Here is a 7,526-nt window from a genome sequence, read left to right on the forward strand (position 1 = left end):
AACAATGATGATGATGAGTGCTTAAGGTTTCGGTTTTTGAAAGAAAAGAAAGAAGAAAATGAAACCTTTTACTTACAAGAAAAGAGAGAAAGTTGAGAGAATGTTGTGAGTATTTTGTGTGTGTGTGTGTGAAGAATGAGATGAAGCTAGTTAGTAAATAACAAGTAAAATGAGAAAAAAAGAACTCCTCATGCTCCCTATTTGGCCAACGGTTTTTGGAGTATAAGGGGGAAGTCAAAACTTGCTTTCAAACATGGGAAGGATGGGAAAAGCTAGGAAGAGTAATAAGGTTGAAGCGTATGGAGAAAGGTGTAGCATGCTTGTAAGGTTTGTCTCTAAATTAAGCTAATTAATCCATGCTTATATTTAATGTAATACTAGTTAATATGCTGGGCTTACAAGTCCAATAATGTGTAGGGTGGGCTTACTAGCCATTAAATAAAAGTCCAAGCCCAAGTTACCAACAAGTAAATAAAAGCCCAAGTAGTTAACCACTAATCTTAGTTAATTAAAAATGATTAATAAAAATTAATCATGAATGTAAATAATATTCAAAAATATTATTCGAGAAAAGTATGCGTGTCACAAAGACTAGTCGGGCCAAGTAAAGTTAAGCACGATAACAAGTAAATGCATAGAAATACATTTAATAAGGCGCAAGTATTAATAATAAATATTAATAATAAACGTTGGAAAATTCCGGGTTGTTACATTACCCACCTGTTAAAGAAAATTTCGTCCCGAAATTTTAAGCTGAGGTAGATGGAGGAGTCGGGAAAAGGTGAGGATACTTCTGCATCATTTGATCCTCTCGCTCCCAGGTAAACTCGGGTCCTCGTCTGGCATTCCACCGTACTCGGACGATCGGAATCTTGTTGCGTTTCAAAGTTTTGACCTCACGGTCCATAATCTCGACAGGGTCTTCCACGAAGTGAAGTTTGTCATCAATCGTAAGTTCTTCCAGTGGTATGATAAGTTCCGGTGCAGTAAGACACTTCTTTAAATTTGATACGTGGAAGGTAGGATGAACTGAGCTTAATTGGGTTGGGAGATCCAAACGGTAAGCAACGGGTCCAACACGTTCCAAGATTTCAAAAGGACCAATGTATCGTGGGTTTAACTTTCCACGTTTTCCAAAACGAATCACAACTTTCCAAGGTGCAACCTTCACCATTACACGGTCACCGATGTTAAATTCAAAGTCTTTACGTTTGAGGTCGGCATAACTTTTTTGGTGATCGCGGGCCGTCTTGAGTCTCGCTTGAATTTCAGCAATCTTCTCCGTTGTTTCATGGACTACCTCGGGTCCGGTGATTTGCTTTTCGCCGACATTGGCCCAACAAATAGGAGATCGGCACTTGCGGCCATACAACGCTTCAAAAGGTGCGGCATTAAAACTCGAGTGATAACTGTTGTTGTAAGAAAATTCAGCGAGTGGCAAATGCCTTTCCCAGGCCTTTCCGAAATCAATAACACATGCACACAACATGTCTTCCAAGGTCTGAATCGTTCGTTCACTTTGCCCGTCGGTCTGTGGGTGATAAGCAGTACTCATGTCGAGACGAGTTCCCATGGCTTCTTGCAAAGAACGCCAAAATCTAGAAGCAAAACGGGGATCGCGATCTGAGATGATCGATAAAGGTACACCATGACGAGATACAACCTCTTTGATGTATAGTTGAGCAAGTCTCTCCATCGTATCCGTTTCCTTCATCGCTAAGAAGTGTGCAGATTTGGTAAGGCGGTCAATGATAACCCAGATGGTATCGTATCCGCCCACCGTCTTTGGTAGCTTCGTAATGAAATCCATCGTTATCCTTTACCACTTCCATTAAGGGATTTCCGGTTGCTGAAGTAGTCCAGAAGGCCTCTGATGTTCGGCCTTAACTTTCGAGCAAGTCAAACACTTACCAACATAAGTTGCAATGTCCTTCTTAAGATTCGGCCACCAATACTGTTCCTTAAGATCGTGGTACATTTTGCCCGCTCCGGGATGAATCGAATATCTCGATTTGTGGGCTTCGTCAAGTATAAGGTTTCGTAGATCTCCATAACAAGGTACCCAAATTCTTTCGGCATAGCATCGGAGTCCAGTCTCCTTAACTTCGAATCGAGAGAAGAGAATGTTCAAGTGTTCATGAAATATATTCTCCTCCTTGAGAGCCTCATCTTGGGCTACTCTGATCTGGCTGTTGAGGTTTGAATGGATGGTGATGTTCAGAGCCCGAACACGAAGAGGTGCCATCCTCTCCTTTCGGCTCAAGGCATCAGCTACAACATTTGCCTTACCAGGATGATAACGAAGTTCACAATCATAGTCGTTCAGCGTCTCAATCCATCGTCACTGTCTCATGTTTAGTTGTTTCTGATCGAAGATGTGTTGGAGACTTTTATGATCGGTGAAAATAGTGCTCTTAGTTCCATAAAGATAGTGTCTCCACAGTTTTAATGCGAAGACAACGGCTCCCAGTTTGAGATCGTGAGTAGTGTAATTCCGCTCGTGAATCTTTAGTTGACGAGAAGCATAGGCAATAACCTTCGATCTTTGCATCAATACGCAACCAAAACCACTTTTCGAAGCATCGCAATAAACGACGAAATCGTCACTGCCTTCAGGAAGAGATAAGATAGGTGCGGTGGTCAACTTCTTCTTCAAGGTTTGAAATGTTGATTCGTGTGCGGGTTCCCAAATGAACTTCTTACCTTTGTGAGTCAACGCGGTCAAAGGACGCGCAATTAGAGAGAAACCTTCAATAAATCTTCTGTAGTAACCGGCGAGACCTAGAAATTGGAGAATATGAGTTGGAGTAGTAGGGGTTATCCACTTGCTGATAGCTTCAATCTTGGCGGGATCAACTTTGATACCCTGGTCGCTCACAACATGACCCAGAAATTGGACTTCCTTCAACCAAAATTCACACTTGGAGAATTTCGCATAAAGTTGCTCTTATCTCAAGAGTTCAAGCACTAATCGAAGATGTTGCTCATGCTCTTCATCGCTCTTGGAGTAGATGAGGATATCATCTATGAAAACGATAACGAACTTATCCAGGTATGGCTTGCAGACACGATTCATGAGATCCATGAACACGGCAGGTGGGTTGGTTAACCCGAATGGCATCACGAGAAACTCGTAATGACCATAACGAGTTCTGAATGCAGTCTTCATTACATCGCTCTCTTTCACCCTCAACTGGTGATAACCGGATCGCAAATCGATCTTAGAGTAGACGCTCGATCCTTGTAGTTGGTCAAAAAGATCGTCAATTTGGGGAAGAGGATACCGATTCTTGATCGTCAATTTGTTGAGTTCACGGTAGTCGATACACATACGGAAAGATCCATCCTTCTTCTTCACAAATAAAACCGGTGCGCCCCAAGGCGAGAAGCTTGGTTGGATAATTCCACGGTCAAGCAGTTCTTGTAATTGGCTCTGCAACTCTTGCATTTTGAAAGGTGTGAGTCGATAAGGTGCGCGAGCTACAGGTGCAGCTCCTGGCACTAAATCGATCTGAAACTCTACTGCTCTCGGTGGCGGTAATCCAGGTAATTCTTCCGGGAAGACATCGGAAAATTCCTTCACAATTCGCACATCATCCACGCTTTTCACTTCGGTTTCCAATGTTTTCACATGTGCTAGAACAGCATGACGTCCTTTCTTCATGATCTTTTGCGCTTTCACGCAACTAATGAGGTTCAGCTTCGAGGTACATCTCTCTCCGTATATGATTAGTGGCTCGCCGTCTCCGTGCGGTATACGAAGAGCTTTATCTCCACAGATAATGTCGGCCCTTATCTTGGTCAACCAGTCCATACCGATAATAACATCAAAGCTTCCCAACTTAATGGGTATCAAGTCAATCTCGAAATCCACACCAGCTAGGTTGATAATGGCTCCTCGGCTAATATGGTCAACTTTCTCAAGTTTTCCGTTGGCTACCTCGACAAGCATACTCTCTTTTAAAGGAACTAATGACCAATTTATCTTATCGCAAAAGTGTCTACATACATAACTTCTATCGGCACCAGTATCAAATAAGACAGAAGCTAATAGATTGTTGATAGTGAATATACCTGTCACCAAGTCGGGGTTCTCACGGGTATCCCTTGCATTAACGTTGAAAGCTCTGCCACGCGGTGGTCCGCCGTTCTTTCTTTTGTTGGGGCACGCATTTCTGAAGTGGCCCATCTGTCCGCATTCGTAGCACTTTTTCGGTCCATTGGGGTTCGCCTTCACATTCAGGGAGGTGACCTTACAGTCCTTACCGATATGCCCAGTCCGTTGGCACTTTTCACAAACTACATTACAATACCCGGTATGGTGCTTGTAACACCTCTTGCATTGCGGTAGGGTACCCTTGTAGTTCGGGTTTGAGCTTGTGTTTGGGTTGGGGTTCCCACCGTTGTTGTGCATCTTAGCGGGGGTTTGGTCATAGGCTCTCCCCTTGTTGTTATCCCACTTACGCTTATCACTACCACCCGCTTCAGACTTAGCCTTCTTCGGTTCATCGATGATGATTTGGTTCATTAAGGTATGCGCCATGCGCATTACTTTCGGGACATTGGGTGGCTTTAGACGAGGTGACATTTCCCTTAATGGACTTAGGAAGTCCCCACAAATACCTTTCCATACACTTAAACTCCGGGGTAACCATGGTAGGACACATCAGGGCTAGTTCCAAATACCTACGATTATAACCATCGAGATCGTTCCCCACAACCTTCAGCTACATAAACTCCATCTCCATTTTCTGGATCTCTGTCCTAGGGCAATATTCCTCAATCAGGGCCCCTTTGAACTCCTCCCATGGGGTAGCAAATGCCTCATCAATACCCTTTTCTTGAGCCAATGTGTTCCACCATGTTAGTGCGCCATCAGACATCGTACATGAAGCAAACTTGGTTTTATTCGCCTCTGAGCAGTTACTAACTCGAAACACAGATTCTAATTTCTCAAACCATCTAGTGAGACCAACTGGCCCCTCCGTTCCACTAAAGTTGTGAGGTTTGCAGCTTTGAAACTCTTTGTATGTGCACCCATTACGAATGGGCTGGATAACCGATGGCGTTGGAGCTTGGAGGTTTCTGTGACATCCCGCCTTTTTCCATTTACTTTTCCGTTATACTAATTTAAACTCCGTTATATGTTTATAACATCTCCCGTTGATACGCGTTTTAAATTATCTCGATTAGGAAATTCACGCACCCGATTCAAACATGAGGGACTAAAATTGACACGGGGCAAACTAGTTGACTAGGTCAACTAGTCCACCCCAATCACCACCATTCAACCATCTCCATCTCTCTCTCTTTCTCTCTAGCAAGAACACACACACAATTACCAAATTCATTCAATCATTATCTAAATTCGATCTAGGAGGCTTACAACAAAATAAATTACATATTCGTGATCCTCTCTTCATCCTCTTCATTTTGGTACCAACTTCATCTCGTTTGGGTAACATTTCTAAAACTCTAGATTTCTCTAAATTCGTGTTTTTGACTTGAAATGGTGTTAGTTAGTGTCTATGGCTCATTGTGATGTCGTGTAAGTAATTTGTATGCTCGATCTTGTTATTTGGTGTAACTAGCATGAACACTTGAAATGGGTTAGTTTAACCTTTGATTTTGAATGATAAAATGTGTTTAGATGTTAATGGTTGTGTGTTCAAAGTGTTAGTTACTTCATTAACTTCGTTTTGGTGTGTTGATTGACATGAAAACCTTACATTAACATGATTATTGGTTTTGAGATTTTGGTTAGGGTTTGATAAGCTTTACATGAACTTTTGATGTATCAATTGCTATGAAATATTGTTGATAAGCGTTTTGTTGCAACGTGTGTTTGATTACCTTCGAAACGGCATATCATACATGTAAATTGGTTACCCGAATCATGAAATGCGTTTTTAGAACTTGAACCTTTGATTATGAACGTTTAATGCGGTTTTGGGTTGTTGTAGGTGTTAAATTACTTATTGAAATGTGTCTAGTCGTTTTCTTCGTCAAATTACCTTCCCAACGGTATAAAATACTTGACTTGATTGTTTGCGGATCATAAATTGTGTTTATTTGGTTTTTGGTTCGTGCACTTAGGAGTTCTGCATCAGACTTGAAATCCAACCTGGACGCCGTCCAAATACTTGGACGCCGTCCCAGTATTCAAAGCTGGACGCCGTCCAGAAAATCTGGACGCCGTCCCAGCCTTCAAAGCTGGACGCCGTCCAGAAAATCTGGACGCCGTCCAGATGCACTGGCAGGTTACTGTCCTCGTTGGTCATTTTACGAAAAATGTTTGCTATGCTATGGACCTCCGATTCACATGTAACTTGTTCTAACATGCTTATATATGATTAAAAACCTCAGAAAAATAGTTCGGGACCCGACCCGAACGTGTTGACTTTTTCGTTGACTTTGACCGACCAAAGTTTGACTCTTTGTCAAACTTAACCAAATGATTATGCAACATTCCTAACTTGTTTCTATACTTGTATCTCGCATGAAACTTGACAAATTGATTCACATGCTACGTAATCGAGTCGTAACGAGCCATAGGACTAATTGAACATCTTTGACCTTTTGTGTTTACCGTTGTTGATACAACCTATTTGTTTAGGTCAAGACTAGCATTGTTCCTTGCACACGTTTACTTGTTGAAGTACTTTACTACTCGTGCACTCAAGGTGAGATCATAGTCCCACTTTTACTCTTTTTGAAATACATTTGGGATGAGAAAACATAAACATTTCTTTTACTAAGTGAACACAAGTACAGGAAAACAAACATTCTACATACGAGTTTAGAACAAAATCCTCAATTCGATTATCATTAGTTACACTTGCCGGGTGTAAGCGAGAACTTATGTTGTATGGATCCATATGGGTTTGACAAACCCTCATTCAAACGGTTCGCTACCGTTTACGAATGAAATATATTTTCGAGAAACAGTGTATGATCTAGCACTAAGTGATGGGGTTCAATGGAAGGAATGTTAAGCATTGATAATTGGGTGCTCGTGAAACAAACTTTTGGAATGTATTACTATTATCTCATTTTTGCAAATCTTGTGGTTCACTTGTACTTACTTACTCAAACCTATGATTTCACCAACGTTTTCGTTGACAGATTTCTATGTTTTTCTCAGGTCTTTGAACGATACATGATACATGCTTTCGCTCATTATTTTGATACTTGCATTGGATGTCGAGTATATATGCATACATGGAGCGTCTTTTGGCTACTTTTAAATTGTGTCGCATAAGTTTCATTTGCACTTATAACTTTGTAACGTAACTTGTGGTGGAACTATTCTCGTAAACTTTGAACAATCTTTACATTTGAAATGAATGCAACATATCTTTTGGTCAAACGTTGTTTTAAAGACTTATGACCACGTAACGGGACCTAAGTAGACGGCGCCGTCAATGACGATTTTGTCGGGTCGCTACAGATGGTATCAGAGCATTGGTTGTAGGGATTTAGAGTTCATTGGTGTCAACCTCGAGTCATAGGGTACATTGGTGAGT

This window comes from Rutidosis leptorrhynchoides, chromosome 2 (genome assembly GCF_046630445.1).
Source record: "Rutidosis leptorrhynchoides isolate AG116_Rl617_1_P2 chromosome 2, CSIRO_AGI_Rlap_v1, whole genome shotgun sequence".
NCBI lineage: Eukaryota > Viridiplantae > Streptophyta > Magnoliopsida > Asterales > Asteraceae > Rutidosis > Rutidosis leptorrhynchoides.